Consider the following 18,937-nt stretch of genomic DNA (forward strand, 5'->3'; position numbering starts at 1 on the left):
AGGAAATTCTAACAGTTAAAAATTAAACCTACAAAAATAAGAAGCAAATGGTGTAATCAGAAAGCAGAATGCCATTTTTTTGTGGAGACTGGTAATAGATTTGTCAGTAAAGAAAATATGCTATTCAAGAAGAAAAGTGCTAGAATATGTTTGCATTGTCAAGAAGAAGAAACTACGGAACTTGTGTTTTGGAAATGTAAAAGAGTAAAAAAGATATAAAAGACATGGATAAAGTAAACATGGTTATGATTAAATATGGATATTATAAGAGTAGAAGTAAAAAATATATTAGAACAGATAAAGTTATGTTATGATATATATGCGTTATATGGAATGAAAGAATAAATGAAATTATGTTTAATGGTAAATTTATTTTAGCAGCAATATTAAGTAAAATCAGATAGTTATGGGAAAATGAGTGGGGGGTCTAACAGGGATGAAAATTTAGTATGATTGTGTAAACAGATTTGCTTATCTGTATATTTGCACATTTGTAAACATTTTGTAAACAAGACTTATTTTTGAATATAAATAAAGGATCCCTGCTGTTTTCTATAGGTGCTGTAGGATCTTTTACATTCACATGTGGTAGTAACTCAAGGAGATGAAGCTCCGGTTTAACATTTCACCTGAAGTATTTAATGTGGAACTCCTCAAATATCTACAGCAACAATGCTGAGCATACTAAAACTTGAGCAACAAATGCCCAGATTAGTCTGGTACTGCACTAAATGGTCACCATCTCCAGTGTATACTTCTGCAGTCAGTGCATGCAGTGCATATGACTTAGCTACACATTTGTTCTGCAAATCTATATGTATTACATATAGACTTCCTCATATATAGTGAGACTTCCTCATAGATGGTGAAATCTCCATACTTTAGTGTGAATGCATATTTATACTGCAATTGTGTTAAGGCATATTATATTTGTATGTGAATATTCATTGAGTGAAATACTCTGCGATAGTGCTCCTTACATTGTTCAATATCATTATACTAGTACTGTCTTTTTGGCCCTGCTTGTGGCTAAAATGGTACCTGGACCTGCCTTCCTACCTGACTAACAAAGTGAAATAAATTAACAAGCACATAAAACATTTGACCATTAATATGTGATGCATTCAAATCTAAACCACAGAGTGAACACCTTCAACAAGCAAGGGGTGCCCCTTCCATATCATATACCCTTTGATAATGTACTTATTTTTATTATTCCAGCTATATTCTAGTCTCTTTGCCTAAGAATGTAACCTTTTTTGGTAACAATGGGGCCAGCATCCTATCCATAGTAAGGACATATCAGGTGTGCAGTATCACTTTTGCAAGTTTTCTGTGAAAATGTACAGTAAAGAAAATTGTGTTCACTGGTGTCACTTATTGCCAAATATATGGTCAAAATACTTAATTTCCAGCACTGATATCCTTTCACTGGCAGGTAATGTAATTCCATTATAATATAATTTTCCTTACTAAATGCACAAGTGACCAGGAAAGCAACTTACCAACCTCAATTTCTACAAGGGCAGAGGGGCAGGGACTGGAGGAATTAGAATTTGATATTTTTCACCTGGAAGGGTCTATGATTCATGATGGTTATATCCAGGTTGAAGGACCTGTACATATTTTGGAGAATTTTCATATTTTTAATTACAGGGATATGGGTCTAACAGATACCCATTTTGGTTTATTTCAAAAAGGGTTTTCATTTGTACCTAACAAAAAAGGTTTGGTTGCCAATATGATATTGGACACCAAGTTGTTTGTTAGAAATTTAAATTTGGAAGTACTCTTAGGGGGAATAACTCTGTAGTTAGTACATGTAATCTCAAGAAAAATAATATTTTTAATCCACCTTCCCACCCAGTCCTAACCAACGTCAAAGCCTTAGTAGAGAGAGACATTCGAAAACTCTTCAATAGAAACAACAAAAATAGTTTTTTTTCAATAATTTGACTAAGGATGAAAGGGATCTGGTTTATGAATTAAGTACGATCCAGGATATCAGGATTATGAAACCAGACAAGGGGTGGGGTGTAGGGTGGTAATAATGGAAGAATGGTTATATACAAGTAAAATTTTACATTGTGATGGGAAATATTTGGAAGTATTCAAAAATGAAATAAATTTGGCATACCAAAGGTTGGATATGAGTTTGGAGGATTATTTATTACAGGGAGCTATAGACAAGCAGTTGTTTGAATTTTTGAGGGTGCCCAAACCGGTTATACTGGGTATTTTTGGTATTCTGAAAGTACATAAAGATGTTTTCAACTCCTTTGTAAGGCCCATTGTTTCATCAGCTGGATCTAAAACACAACCTATGGTTATTTATGTTGACACTAAACTTAAACCATTTTATAATTTATATGACCACATTCTTATTGATTCATGGGATTTTCTGACTAAAATGGGGGGGGGGTTAAATTCAACCCTGAATATGTGTTTATAACCATAGATATCAAAGCTCTATTTAGTGTTATACCTCACGATATAGGTCTAACTTGGTTTGAGGAAGCCCTTATTGATTTTTAGTTCTTGTCTCCGCAAGACTTTAGGTTGGTTTTGGAGAATACAGACCTAGTAGTTAAAAACAATTTCTTGTTTTTCCAGGATGAGTATTATGAACAAATTGATGGGGTAGCTATGGGGGCCTCATGTGCCCCTGTGTTCACCAATATAGTTTTACTATATTGGGAACAACGCTTTGCCTTTTCTTCCCCTCTTTATGATAATATAAGAGCATGCTTTTGGTACCTGGATGACATAGTTATTGTGTGGAAAGGCCCTATGAGTGATATAGAATTATTTGTTGATTACATTAACCACACCACTAACTTTTTGGTGTTTAGTTACAACACATAATGTATGGAGCTGCATTATTTGGATGCAAACATAAGGAAGGATGTTGAGAAGAGAAGGTATGTTTCTACCCTGTATAGGAAATAACATTTCTCAAATTTCTATTTACATTTCAAAACTGAATATCCTTTTTCCAAAAAAGAAATATCATTAAAGGGCAGATGGTGAGGGCAGCCCGCATGACCTCCTTGAGGGATGATTTAATTAATGAACTATGTTACAGTGAGGAACTCTTTATGGCAAGAGGTTACCCTAGGGATCTTGTGATGTCCATCAAGAATGATATATTGGATGGTTGGGGTACTAGATATCTTCCCCCTTTGGTGTATCAAGATGACCCTGATAGTAGGGGGCCACCTGGTGATGATTTAGCCCAGAGAGGGACATTGGGTATGAACTGTGACATGGGACAATATCAAGGCCAGAATAAAGAATTGTATTTTGTGCTTAAATTTCACAAGGTTGCCCAGGAAGTGAAAAATAGCATTCAAAGGTACTGGAATATATTTTCCAGTATGCCTAATAGCTTAGATGTATTGTCAAGGAATCTAAAATTTGGATTCAGAAGGGGCACTAATTTGAAAAATTATTTTGAAAGGATTAAAAATTGCAATGATGGTGTTAATAGGGTTGGCACTTTTAGGTGTGGGATGTGCCCCCAGTGTCCTTAAATAGCCAATATGCAGGAATTAAGCTACTGGAATATTTTTGGAAAGTTAAAAGCTAAAGGCTATTATAACAAAAAGGGTGGTATATGTGGCCTACTACTCCATCTGCTTTGCATATTATGTGGGTAAAACGGAGAAGAAACTGAAATAAAGAATTTATGAGCATATATATGATATTAGTAGAGGCAAAGAGAATAATGCTTTTGAACAAATATTCTCTTGTTTGTCCCAAATGTAGTTCTAAATTTTGGGTTCTGGAATGGGTTAAAAAACTTGACAGAAGCGGTGATTGAGAAACCAGATTAGAGTATAGTAAGCTCATGTGGCAGTTGAGAATGGATGCCTGTTCCCCCCCCCCGGCCTAAATGAACACTATTCTATTGCGCCTACCCTTAAAAGAAGAGCTTTGAAATAACGGTCTGGATTAAGTCTTAGACAGCCTATCTATTATCCATTATTCACAGGTCTATATTAAAATGATGAAAGTTCAGAATTTTGAACGCTCACATGACCAGAAATTCAAGAACTCAAAATCGCTATTGTGGGGGGCTGCACCCCCCACACCCCATGCTAAATATATATTCCAACTCGGAGATCACACTACAGTGAGGAAATGGCAATTATTCTGATCTTCACTGTGCTGTGATCAAAAAATGACAACATTGAGTTCCTGAATTTCCGATCATGTGAGCATTTGAATTTCTGAACTTTTGTCATTTTACTATAGACCCTTATTCAGCTTTTTACTTTTTATATATGTTTTATAGGGTACTTACGTATTATCGCAACCACATTTTCCCGGTTGCGAAATTCGTATCCTGAAATCAAAACGAATGTAGGAAACACTGTAAGGTGTTATTCAAAGTGGCTATTGCTGAAGAATATGTTTATATTACCTTCAGGAAGAGAAAAAAATTGAAAAACTCTTCTTCCTATTTTGCATGCTTGAATCGTCATGGCTGCTCTGTTACTGATGAACGGATTATTTTCATTCTGTGGAAGGAATCCTTCTGAGAAGGAACACACAGATACAGGAATGATGGTTTTGGTAAATGATTTATTTTTCTCAGTTTGTAAACATACTTTAAAATAAACATTTCAGGGATAAAGTTGCAGTATGAAATGCGGACAGGCAGTTGTCCGAAATTGCAGTCAGGAGTGCTCCAAACAGTGTTTTTGCCGGTCAAGCTGGGTTTCTTACGACATGCTGCCAGTCTACTGCATACATAAAAAGTGACACTAGGTTTCTCCTTTTTTATTGATATCCCTGCATAAAGGAGCCTTCATTGTGAAAGAAAACACATTGCATGACATTTTTAAAACATTTAATGGCCAGATTTCATTATCGGGAAGCAACCAGTATTACCGTGAAAATGTGGTTGCGATAATAGGTAAGTACCATTTTATATTGTTTGAATATAATTAATCAATATAAAAACCTTCTGTTTGTGACGTTTTAAAAGAATTTTTTTTGCCTGGAATATATTTCTCATTGTATTAGGGGATGGAATATTTAATTGTACATCATTTTGCAGGAACCAATAGAATTTCTTAATTGGTTGAGTGCTGGTAGTATTTAAATGGTTGCTACCTAAGTTAAGTATTTTGATGATGTTCCCTGTGCAGAATGAAAGCACTTAATCTGACATACATTTGGTGTACTTATTAAAGTTTTTATACATTTGGGATTGTTGGTGTGAATTTTCGTTGCCTTTATTAGAACCAGTGTGCCGGACCGAGTACTTTTTGGTTTATTGGTCGTGTGTGATTTACTCAGTCCCTTTCCACCTTTCTGGTTGTTTACAAGTTCAAAACTATATTTTAAACCTTGCTCGTTGTTACTCAGGGTCATAAAGAAGGTTTTATAAACCCTTTAGTTCTGACTTTCTGGTCAAAAAATCATTTTATCAATAAGCTTTCTTCAAAAGACAACCCATTCAAAAGAGAAGGCTGTATTACATATGTGATGCAACTCTAAAAATATTAAATAAATCAATGAAAACGAAAACATTTTCATGTATTAGGGCAACCGCTATTCTTCTCCTTGTCTGTATGTCATCGTTACCATCAACATTAAAATATTTATACAGAAAACAAAAGCATACAGTTGCCAGAATAAATTTGTATGTTGTTCCTCTCCGGAAAAAGGCCAAAGCTTGCAATAGCATATTATTATGTGTACTGTTGTAGAGGCTGTTAACATCAGTCATTACTCCAAAGTAATCTCAGAACTATTTTACATAGTTCTTTTTATCCAGCAAATTCCCTGTATCCATTAAGCAAGATAGAATGGAATTTCAAAAAGACTTAATGCAAGTAAAACAATTTCAATATTGTATTGAAAAAGAACTTGCCCTGTTATAGTACTGGCCTGTCAGATTGATCTACCAATCTCTTGTGCACCTTTACTTTGTAGTAAAGCATGTCTTGTGAATACTTTATCAAGATGCTGTTTCATTTTCTGATGTTAAATTCCTAACTTGTTACTTCTGCTAGCCATCTCCAGCAGTTTATTATTGCATTTGTTTATATGAAGATTATATGAAGCATTATTCAGTATTCTGCACTTAAGCATATATAAACATATCCTGTGAAAATGAACATGTTCTGTCCCATTCCATGCCTCCTAAAATTATACATGGATTCAGTGTGTTGAAACACTTGTAATTGCTCTCAGTCTCTTTTTGCTAGATTATACATCTTAGATCTCACATACTTATCTCTAACAAGACACAAGTGTTTATAACATCAGTTTCAAATAGTTGAATCACTGTCTGCATTGATTATCAATATAAAATATGTGTTCATTCATAGGTCTGGGAAAGGCAACGTATGTATGTATGTATGCATGCTCTCACTACCATCTCTGGGTTGTATGTTTATATCAGTTTATTAAGTTCATTAAACATGTCACAAATATTTAAATTCAGCAGCTTATCATCACTCTCAGTTAAACCAGGTTCTATAAGGTTGGTGTTTCTTTTTACACACTGTTAACTCATTTATTTAAAAACATTCTTTAAGATATAACTTTCTACAAAAAAAAATAAAACATCAATACATGTGAAAAAGAAGAGAGTTTGTGATTTTACAAGCTTATTTCAGTTTTGAAGCTGTGATGAATCATGTTCAAGTAATATTAGGATGAATACTGATGTTTAGATGTCTGTCTTTAGTATTTGTTTGCCTGGGTACTTGAATTGTTCGTAGTGCCGCTGTAGAATTCTGGCTATTGACACAATACAACCTTCTTCTAAGTTGCCTCAGGATATGTTTTCTCCTGACAACACAGAAGTGGTATGATTCCCATTGTCTTCTCATGCTGAGAAACAGAATTTTCTTTTGGTAATTATGGTATTCATAACTGAATAGAACATCCTTCTTATAATCAATCATGTCTTTTTCCAGTTTATATTTCTTCTGCATTAGAGCTTCCTTCTCTTACTTGTTCATGTTTTTTTTTAATATTTTGCCCATTTTTTTTTGAAAAAAAATATCTGAGTTAATTCTGATATATGAAATGTAACACTGTGGTATTGTCAGAAATGTTTGTATGTGTCTATTGCTTCCCTTTAACATTTCAAGCTATTTCACATAAAGTTTGGATTAATAGTTTTTCATCTCTACCTTAAGCTAGATTTATTTTCAGATAAACCTGTGGCTGGAAGGTTGTTCATTCCTAAGTCCCATGAGAGATATCCAAAGTTAAATATAACTCATTTGATATTGAGTAACACCTCACAGAAGAAATTATGACGTGGAAGAAGAAGCAACTTCCCTTGTCAAAGCTGCTCTGTCTGTAGTAAGGTTATGGATTTGTACGTGTCATGTATTAATGGTTAAAGGTTCCAGTCTAACAAATGCTTTACATGTGATTTGCATAGGTGGGTATACAGAAAAGGTTGTGACTGCACCCCATAACAACAGTACGTAGACAAAGCTAAAAGAAAAGTTCATTGTTTATCATGTCATCTTCTCCCCACATGACGTGTTTTTTTCTTACAAAAAGGGGCTTGATGTATCATGCTTCATAGGTTAGTACTAGGCTAACTGCCCTTGCGAGACATTTTAAGCCTAGCCAATTATCCCTTGTGAGATTCAAACCCTGCACTTTGTGTTTGTAAGGCAAACACCTTAACCATTAGGCCACCCTCCCAACCCTTTAGCTGCCCGTAAAGATCTGCACTGTACCTTGCAGGGGCTGATTATGGTTCCATGGTTAAGGCTTGAAATGTCTGGTGACTGAGCTTTTGCCTAACTTCCTTGTGGAATCTTCTTCCATACTGGCTTACTAAGAGTTCTACTCTGGCTAGCATAGGCCTTTAAAATAATAATATTTGTTTTTTGAAAGAAATATAACAATAATCCAACACTCCAGCAGTTACATATTAAGGGACACGTATGAACTTTTGTATATTTAGACAATATGTGAACATAATAAAATGAAAAACAAGAAATAACAGGCTATTCAACTTTCATTCCTCTTGTTCTTAGCTGGAATTTGAAGGTGTAGAGTTTTCATTTTAGATAATCATTTTAGGATCTGGCTCAGTCAGAACGTGGACTATGCTGCTGTTTTCATCATTTTACTTAATTGCTTTATAGTCTGTTATTTCTATTAGCCACAGTGTTGTTTTTAATTTTTAATTTACTATTTTTTCTTGTATTTGATGCTTTACCATTTGCATTTATTATTGCACATATTGTTTGTCTTTTAATTGTACTGATGCTTTGCTTAAAAGTACCTAAATAAAGCTGAAGTTCAGATTATTAAAGCCAAGTAAATGCAATGTAAATAGGATACTGAGAGGGGGCGGAAGGGGTAGAGGTTGGAGTTGCAGTTTTGTTTACTTGCGGCAAGACTTAATTTTTGAATATAATATCTTTTCTGAAAGGTCGGAAAATGTATATAACTTTGACTTGTTTTCTATTATTCGTATTGGCCTGGATACATTAAATTTATGAATAATGTATATGTTTTAAACAGTTTACAATCACATATTTCTTGGTTGTGATGAGTACTATTTAAATGCTGAAAAATATGTATTTATTTATTCATGTGTGTGTAGAATGAGCAAATTATATATATGTATTATGTATTTATGGAAATGCTTTGATAGATAGTTATGTAGCAGCTAACCAAGCACTTCATAAAGATCAAGTGACATATGTAATTAATGCCATGAGTCACTGTATAATGCCAACAGTGCTTGCTTCTAAGAAAATGAAATGCTGAGACACCAGGGATTTTATCTGAGAAGTTGATAATTTAATAAAGTTTGTATCCTTTGCATAAGCCGCCTGCTCTGTTTATGGCTTTTGATAAGCATATGCAGTTTATCCCACCCTGCCTAAAAAAGAACTCAAGAAAATACCTTTTCCTTACTTTATAAATATATCTCTTGAAACAGCTAGCGAAAGGCAAAATTAATTTAGCAGGTAAGAAAGAAAATCAATATTGATTTGAATGTACTCAACAGATTAATCTGCAAGAAATCTGCAGCAGCAGTTCTGTCTTTAGAAGAAATAAATAATTACCGTCTTTCCGTTCCTTAATTTTAAAGGTAAACCTCATGACTGTTCTCTCTAATTTTAGACCTAATTAAGTAACACCAAGCAAGAAATAAACAAGAAAATTAGGGTTTGCTTTTCTGTTTTAACCTGTTTCTTAAAACTGAGATTAACAAATATGAGACAAAATGACTGTGGAATCAGAATGTACTGTCATTGTACTCTGTGACAGCTCTGCTTTGACAGTCTGAATATAACTTTAAGGCACTAACTCTATAAGTCCCCTAATATTAAGGACAAGTAAGACTGCCCTTTTCTCTAATCTTTTCGGTAATTAAGCATCAGGAACGCAGTTTATTTCCAATATACTGTGATAGAAAAATGAGATTTGTTTTTCTGGCTTAAGCAGATATATTTTGATTTATCATAGACATTATGATGGGAAGCAAGTTTTCTAGTGGTTAATGGGCTCCAAATGTACACACTCTTTGAATATATTCGTATGTGTGTGTGTGTGTGTGTGTGTGTGTGTGTGTGTGTGTGTGTATATATATATATATATATATATATATATATATATATATATATATATATATATATTGACATTATGCATACGCATGGGACGTTGCTGTAGTATGCCTGATTTTCTCTTGTGTAGTAAATGTATTTATTTTATTTATTGTTTTAAAGTTTAATGCTTAATTTTAATAATTTACAATAAAAATTAAAATAAAGAAAAAAAGAAATAACAGAATCATCCAAAAATATAAACATTAAACTGAGACAATAAAATAACCAAGCAGAAGTCAAATACTTGCTACTATATAAGAGAATTGCTAAGTCTATGGCTGGGATTCATTAAGGTATGGTGACCTGCACATCTCCATGTATATGTCACAGTATGTTTTTGCGATTCAGCAACAGACTTAATATGGTACTGCATGGTGCTCTAGCATGAGGACTAGCAACATCTCATAGGGTTGGCCTGCAGACATACTATATGCTAATGAGGTATTCTAGGGAAAGGCATATGCTAGTCATGTGTTCTCCCTGGAACCACTTACAGGAAGGTATCTACACAGTCAAGCAAATCAAGAAAGTGCATAGCCATGTAGATCAGCACAGCTGTCCCCACCATGTTTTGATATTGAACATAGCCAAAAGGCTGCATTCAGCTGCCTGCCATGACCTTGCTACAGGAATATGGAGTAGGGGGAGCCACTAGATACCAGGAAGAACACACTGGCGAAAGTTGTGGGGATTCAGGAGACACCAGGGAATACTCCTTTTTGCAAGTGCTGTAAAGGCACTGACAGCAGTTTGGGGGTCTGGGTAGGGGTTGAGGGGAATTCATTAGACGCCAAGAATACTCTTTATTTGAAGTTCATTACTGGCAATAACAGCAGTAATGGGTTTAGGGAAAACCGCAGACACCAGGGATGCGTGTAATAACTCATTGCCTTAACAGCACCAAATTCAAAATTGGTATCGAGGGGATGGGGAGAACCATGGTAGGGCAGAGAGGTTAGGTGTGTGAGTGTGTGTGTGTGTGTGTGTGTGTGCGATTGGAGGAGGAACACCACTACCTGCATGAGTATATTTGTGCAGATCAGCAATGAACTGCACACTGCTGTGGTAAATCTAATTCTCATCATAGCTAACTTATGTCTGAATCACAAATTGGCATGCCATGGGCCTTTTTAGCATGAGCCTTACTATTTAATGAATTCCTGTGTATGAGTCATGTGTCAGTTGGAAGGAGGTTGTCAATGAGTTTGTATAGTGTGTACAGTAGGGATTTTTAGTGAGTATTGTGCGTATAGAATTTGGAGTAAGTGACTGAAACTGCATTATATGTTGGGCTATTAGATAGTGTGAGTGGTTTAAAGTGTGCAGTGTATGTATGCATGTGTATATGTACACCAAGCTCATATATATGCGTGTGGTACTCATGTGCTGGTTGTAATTGACAGTTTGATATTGTGGCTTTTGGCTTGTGCTGTGAGTAATTGAAAGGATGCAGTTGCATTGTGCATGTGGTTGTAATAATGTAATTTTTAAGTTTATGGTTTTGTGTGTTTAACTGATTGATTTATGGCATATAGTGTGTATTGCATGTATACATATAAGGGTTATGGGTGTGTGTTTGGGAGTGTGTGATATGTGGTAAGATATGAGTGTATGAGGTACATGTTAAGGGTGCTTAATAGGGTTATGAAAAAAGTGCAAGAGGTGGGGGCCTTTCAGATGGGTGTTTGTATCTTGAGTGGTACCCAAAAATCAGTGCTGCATAGATGTGAAACAATTGCTTGTAAATTCCAGCCAATCTAATCAGTACCAGGCATATTAGCTGAATACATCTAACTGAATTCTATAAAAATGTCTCATTTCCAACTATCTAATATTAGAGACATTTAAATGACTTATATTATAATGTTATATAAGCTGCTACAGTCTCAAATAGCTGATCAGCCTCATTCACATTTTGCAATGTAAACTTAATTCTGTTTATTCTATTCTTTATGTGGAGACCAAGCAGCAGTGTATAATTTCTTTAAAAACAGGTTATTAACTTTTGATAAGCAGTGATTAGTGTTTTATCAACACATATAGTTTCAAAATACCAACTATCCTCATATCAGACTAATTATAGCATCTCTGCATAAGTCCCTCTAGTTAAGACAACAAATCAAGCACTCAAGTAAATGTTTTATGCAGTCATCCTTTACCACAAATATCTAAAATGCATGACCTTATAACAGGAAAGAATTCTAAACAGTATATTCCCTCAGAGCTTCCAAATATTTGTTTCACATCTATTTTATCCAGCATTCTGGTGCCCAGGAAAACTAAATAGTGTGCTTTATCAGTCTCTTGCTGTGTCATCATGCAGATATACACCTTTCCAATGTTTTATCTTTCAGTCTATGCCAGTTATTATAGCCTTAGGCTCCTTCTGTATGCAGTGTGCATCCCCCATTGGGCTAAATTGCTAAAACAATTTGTACACGTTCCTCCATCACTGCCTCTCTTGTTTTCTTTCCCTTAGGAAGTTTTCCTAAGCAGCAACTCATTCACCATCACTTTTTGTGTTGTAAAATCTTATAACTTATTTCCTTTGATGGCCCCGTCTACATTTGAATTTTTTTGGCCACCTGGTTATACTAAGCCCCTCAGGGTATATCATTCCACAGAGTTAACTTCTCTTTCAGGAATTTTAGTTTTAAAAGGTAAAGGAATGTGTGTAGTAGATCCTGCTTTGTAAATCCTCAGATAACATTTAGAAGCCTCTAAGATATCTGCTTAAAAATAATTGTCAGCATAGATTCATTTCTGCTTTTAAATCATCTGTATGATTTGTTCCTTTTTTTTTCTGAAGGAATAGAATAAAAATATATTTAATATACTGCAGGATTGTGCTTGGAGGGCTACATGGGTTGCAAAGGTCTGTGTGTTGAATTAAAATCCATTGCCACCATCTTTTTAATGTCAAGGAGACAACAGCAACACTGCAAGTTATATTATATTTCCTCTTTCTAACTTTTCTGGAACCAAAGGCAATCTCAAGACTGCTGTCCTCTATTTTTGCTGCCTTTTGTGTCTTTAGCACTTTGTAGAAGCCGAACCTCTAACCACTCAGCTGCAGTTTGCACTTCATTCACTACTTGAAGTATGGCTTGTAGCTCTGACAGTTCGAACTTCAACTCAGTTATGTGCTTATGCAGCTTTTTTGTATCAGATCACCACTTCACCTGATTTTGTTGCTACTATCTTTCTGAATACTTCATATGTATTGCACTACTGACCACCAGTGAGCCACCGAGATCATACCTTGTAAAGAACAGAATTTCATGAGGCTAAATGTTTACTTTTAAGACAATTTATTACAATTCTTTTACTAGTTAAATTCTCAGTGAGTGGTGTCCCCTGAGCATACTGCTATCTTTATGACTGGATGATGTTTCTGTATGCATAATCTTGTACTCAAGATATTATTTTTCATTTGCAAGATAAGTTAGTGGGCTGGTCTGAGGACTCTTTTCACCAGTGACTTGCACTCCAATGACATCAGTAAATATATTTGTCTTTTATGGATTAACTCATCGTGTCTCCCATCACTGGAAAAAAAAAAAACATAGAAAAGATGATAGATTTGGGGCAAAGTTCATTTGTCACTGATGGGTATGTGACCCAGGAAAAGTGGGCTAAGGCTGACTGGGCAAAAATACCTAGCTATTAGAAGAGCTCCTAAACGAATACACAGACATAGAAGGTAAAGATGTATTGGACTATAAAACAATCAGAAAAGCACTGCTTGTTAGGAAGAGCCAAAAGATAAGAAACATAATATGTGTAAGGGGTATGACAAAACAACTGGACAGATGCCATCGGGAGCAGAAGTTGGAACAGACTGCAAGTAAGAAATCAAGTTACAGTAACAACAGTATTATAAGTCTTCAGACAAGATTTTAACTAACGAAAGGTTATACAGCAGTCTAGGCCGAAGAGAAAGCGTGCAGTCTCCGACTCTAAGTCAGCGTGGTTTCCAATGTGCTGAGCTTATGTTTAATCAACCTTAGCCCTTTCAATCCAGCAGAGTTTGTGGTACCAGCAGTTTGTGGTGAATGCCAAAGGTGGTAAGGTTGACTGGAACAAGAGATACGACTTACAAAAGCACTTTCTTTTACAAGGAGTTATCTCCATTGTCATACAAAGTAAAATAAGGATATTATTCAAGTATATTTCACTCCACTGAATGAAGTTGGATGTATGTTAACTGGAACTGAAAGTCTTTTTGTATTTAACGGCACAGGAATGCTACGTCCGTGGGTGCACTTATTACTTGTCACTTCACTGCCTATTGTAACATGAGTACCTAATTTCTGAAGCTTTACCCATCATTTTTGGTTATCTGTAAAATCTTTCCTGGATCATTTTTGGGGACTTTGGCGTTTTTTGACTGTGGATGCCTTTACAAGGTTGGTAGTGATATTTCCTTTCAGTTAAGAGGGTTCCCCAGCTGTAAACCAACAATGGTGAACTTGGGCTATTTTTAAAGCTCATATAGGCGAATGGTGCCTTCTAACTTGAATGAAGGGTTTCAGCAGAATATAATATTTGTTCGGCCAAATAGGTTGGTTGGCTCCATTTTTTTTTTCAAATGGGACAGACTTACTGGGAGATATATTGCCTTGAATCAGCTCTGGCGTTTCTGTTTTGGATTATTTGATATAATAACTCTTGGGGACTTTTGGCTTTAGAACTCTTTTTTTCTTCTAGTGGTGGAACGACATTCGTTTTTGCTTGAAGCTCTATATGGACTTGGGATGTAAAACAAACACTTGGCATATTTATTGGCTCTCCATTTCATTTTGGTGACTGTAAAGAATTTGATAGGGGTTTGCATAATAATTTTTGCATTTTATATCATCTGATTTGTTGTTTGTTGGCTTGTTTAGGGTCACCATATGCAATAATTGCAAACAAGTCTTTGTGGTTTTGAGAATTCTCTCACTTGGGACAAATATCTAAGATTCATATAAGTTTTACAGGTTTACTTTAAACTTTTTGAACATCCACAACATTTGGAACATACTACAGTTTATAACATCTGCTCACCATTTTAATGAATTGGTCAACTATCGTCTTCTGACTTTTTGTTTTGAATGTGCCTGATTTTTTATGTCAAGTGTATTTTTACTTACATTTTTTATTTATTTATTAATTTTTATTTAATATTTATTGATCGGGAAAGTCCGACTAGGTTCCACAGATCCCGTTTTCAGTGGAGGCCCGGGGAGAAATGCTCCAGACGTTGATGGGCGCTGGTGACTTCAAATCTGGGGGGGCTGCAGGAGCAGATAGGTGGGGGTCAAGGGGAAGGGGTGGTCAACCATAAGGGGAGGAGCTATGCACAAAACCACAAAAACCTTTAACTAAAATCGCTGCGCTAATTTGGGCAACCATGAATCATCAGTGAAAGTCAAACAAGAGAAAAAAATAAAGAATAAAGAATAAAAAATAATTGGCTGCATGACAGCTTGACAAATATCAAGATGGAAACAAAAACAACAAAAGGCATGAAAAATAAAAAATAAATTAAATACATTTTTGGAAATACAGTCAAAAATCAAGTATAAGAACCTTAAAAAAAAAAACTTCTCCAAACACTCTCTCCTTGCACTGCTGTTCTGCAGCTAATATATTCAGCTTTATTAAAAGAGTACCAAAAAACATGTGCTGAAACATGCTTGTAATGTGATGTACTTGTGATGCCCCACTTATCAAAAGAAAAGACTGCCTGCCTGACAACTTGTTTCAAAACAAAAAACATGAAAAAAAAAAAAAAAAAGCAAACAGAAAAAAGCTCAAGATGCATTTGTAGGGATTGCTATACGGGTTATGGACCACACATGATTGGCATTCTGTTTGGATTTGGGGTGGAATCTGTAGAGATGACTAGAAGTGTCCAACAAGTGTAATGAGCTTTTTAAAATAATGGAATCCAAAATTTATGCAATACTATTAATAATACCCAAATCTAGTCAAGTATTCTCTGCAAGGCAAATGTTGGCAATTTCAAACTGTAGATTCTTTAATCTTTAACTTATTGCATCTTAATGCTTATCTTCTGATGTCAGACAAGCATCTTATGGTCATTAGGCCATTGCTACTTAAACACAAGAGCAACAGGCTTAAATGTGTAATACAGGCAAAATCTGTACAATAAGCATAAACACCAGATCATTCTAATGAAAGAAAATCAAGATGAAAAGAAAATCAGGCATAATGAAAAGCCAGTGTAGATCTTATGCAGTGTGTCCTCCCCATCCTTCCTACCTGTTGCTCATGGTGCCTTGCTTGGACCTCAGGGGGACTACATGGGGAAGTCACAATTTGAAAGCATTCTGGCTGACTGGTGGGTGGCTGGAACATTGTCACAATCTTATCTCTCTCTGACTGGCTGATGGACAAACAACAGCATTACAGTTAGGGACAACAAAAGAACAATAATAAGAATTCAATTTTATTGCTACACAGAACTTAGAAAAAAGATAATAGAATAATAAGATTGAGTATGAAAATTTTTCTGAAGTAAACTTAGAAAATAAAAAAAATCTGTCATTTTCTTCTAATTGTCTTTTTCTTGTTGTCACTAATTTTACACTAAAAAACACAATTTTATGAAAAATGGACCAAAAATGCAAATGCAAAAATATAAAATAAAAACCACATACAATTTAACAAAGTCAAAGAAGAAAACTGTTAATATTAGTACTGCTACAGCCACAGGCTGACAAAATAAAAAGAAGGAAATGCATTTAATATTATCTATAACTTTGATTATTATTTCTATTTTATAAAAGAATCTTAATTCATGTTTTCTATACAAAATTGCTATTTACTGAGGAGAGGATTATTAAGAAGCCCTTCAGTATTTGGAGCAAAATTGAGGGGGTTTTGAGGGGGTTAAATACATTTTGAGCTAAATTTTGATTTTATTTGCAATGCAGTTACTACTGAATAATGCAATAAATCTGAAAAATATGTTATTTTCAAAAACCACTCTTAAACAGTAATAAAATAAATCTTGACAAAATTGGGGACAGCTGATACATTTTACTCTTGCTTTAACAAGCATCTTATGAACATTGATACAGTAGTGACTTCTGATGTTACTTTAACTGCAAAAATTATGTAGAATTAACCAAAACTTAAGAATGAAAAACAAAAAAATTCTTCATTGCAAAAAAATCTGGACAGTTGGGAAGCTGGACAGTTGGGAAAAATAGTTCAGCTGGGCCTGTCTCCTTTGCCCTTCCCTGGAACAAAATAGTGGTTGAACTGGAGTTCCTTTTTGGCTATTAATTAACCATTACTTCCCTACACAAATCCATTTACCTGCTGGCCTTTTGTGATTACAATTTTTGATCAATGATTGATTTGTTTCATTTTTTTTAAACACAATAATGCATACTGTAAACAAAGCAATGCAGTCTCACAATGAAAACTTAGCATTAAAACTTCTCTTAGCATTAAAACTTCTCTGTCAACACAACTCAAACAAATTGAAACAGCATTGAAACCCACATTCAAAGAAAGAACATTTTGCCAGTGGGCATTATTCGAGCAGCATTTGAAACCCACATTCAAAGAAAAACCTTTTTTTATGAAACATACTCAAGATTAATTTTGGGCTGTCCTCATACAACTAGGTACACTTGTTAGAGGGTGTTTTAAATTTGTTTTGAACATTTTTCCAGTAAACGAAAGAAAAAAACATACAGTAAGCATACAAACAACTGCCCAGCAGGACAATTTTACTGCGGGACAACAAAAACAATTTTTTCAGCAGGGATACAGAGTATTAATGCTGCAGACACTTCTTAAAAATGGCAGGGCACAGAAATCACACACACAGGGAGGAGATGCAGACTCCACACCCACAAGCCACCCCACCAAAGAATCAAACCAGAAAGAAAACCTATAGCTGTGGCAACACACTGCTACCACTGCACCATCTGCGAATTAAACATTCAGAAACCCAAAGTCCTGAATTCAAATGCATAAAATTTTTTTTAATTTGAACAGCGAACATCAAATTGACAACAGATTTTCAAAGGATTTTTGGCTGAAGGCCCAGAAACGTAAAATGCAGACATGTCTTTGTAGCACATCCACAAACACAGGGGAGAGATGCAGACTGCACACACAGAAGCCCCAACCAAGAATCAAACCAGAAAATGAAGCATCAAGAGGCAACAACACTACCTGCACACATTCAAATCAAACAAGGAATTAAATCAAGCAGAAACACATTGAAGTCAAAAATTCAAATGCCCTTTTATTTATAACAGCGGACAAACAATTTTCAAAAGAGGCAAGAGGCGATTAATTATGCAACCAAGGTGTTCCTACTTGTAAATGGCAGGGCACAAGACATAAACACACCAAACACAGGGGAGGAGATGCAGACTCCACACACAAACTCCACCACCAAGAATCAAACCAGAAAACCTATGCACGACGCAGGCCAATAAACAGTTACAAGCACCATCAAAAGGACACAAACAGTTCATTCACTGAAGCCAGCAATTCAATACAAGCCAGAGCAAACAGCGGACAAACACAAACAAATTTGCACCAGTTATAAAAAGTGAAATGCATGCACAGAGCGTTTTGTAAAATGGCGGGGCACGCAACAAATCACACAAAAACAAGGACTGGCACAGACTCACAACCACACCCAAGAGTAAATCAAACCAGAAAACCACCTGTGTGCTCTCGTAATACTACCACATGTTGCATAAATCTGCAAGAATTAAACTCACAGAAACCTAGTAAAAACAATTCAGATATACAAATTTTTACTGCGGACAGAACAAAACAACAGCATTCAGGATACAGCGGGAAATACTGCGAAACGTCTTTCTTAAAACTTTAGGTGAAAATTCAGACGTTGATATAAGAATCTTATTTGCTAGATGCTTTTTAACATTTGATCATTTATAACTACAGTGACCAGTCTTTGGTGTTATCCTAGTTGACTTTTATTTATCATATTTTTGGTGGGATCATATTGTTGAATAATAGCTGTGGGTTTTTGGGGTTATTGGTTGACACTAGGTACTCTACCCCTACACCATGATATCACCGTCTCAACCCTCACACACTCAACTCCTACTATATAAAATTTGCATCACTTCCCTCACTCTGCTAACTACCATTACCAGATACCAAACACCACTTACCTACACACTATTCATTCCTTACAAAGGAACATCCCCCAATACTCCAAACCCCATACCATATTTACAACTAACCCCATACAACTATCACACCACCATAATCTACCACCTCAGACACAAGCTATGCCCATCAAATAGCCAATCCCA

The sequence above is a fragment of the Protopterus annectens genome, chromosome 10.part0 (assembly GCF_019279795.1).
Source record: "Protopterus annectens isolate FY-2018-M chromosome 10.part0, PAN1.0, whole genome shotgun sequence".
NCBI classification, from domain to species: domain Eukaryota; kingdom Metazoa; phylum Chordata; order Ceratodontiformes; family Protopteridae; genus Protopterus; species Protopterus annectens.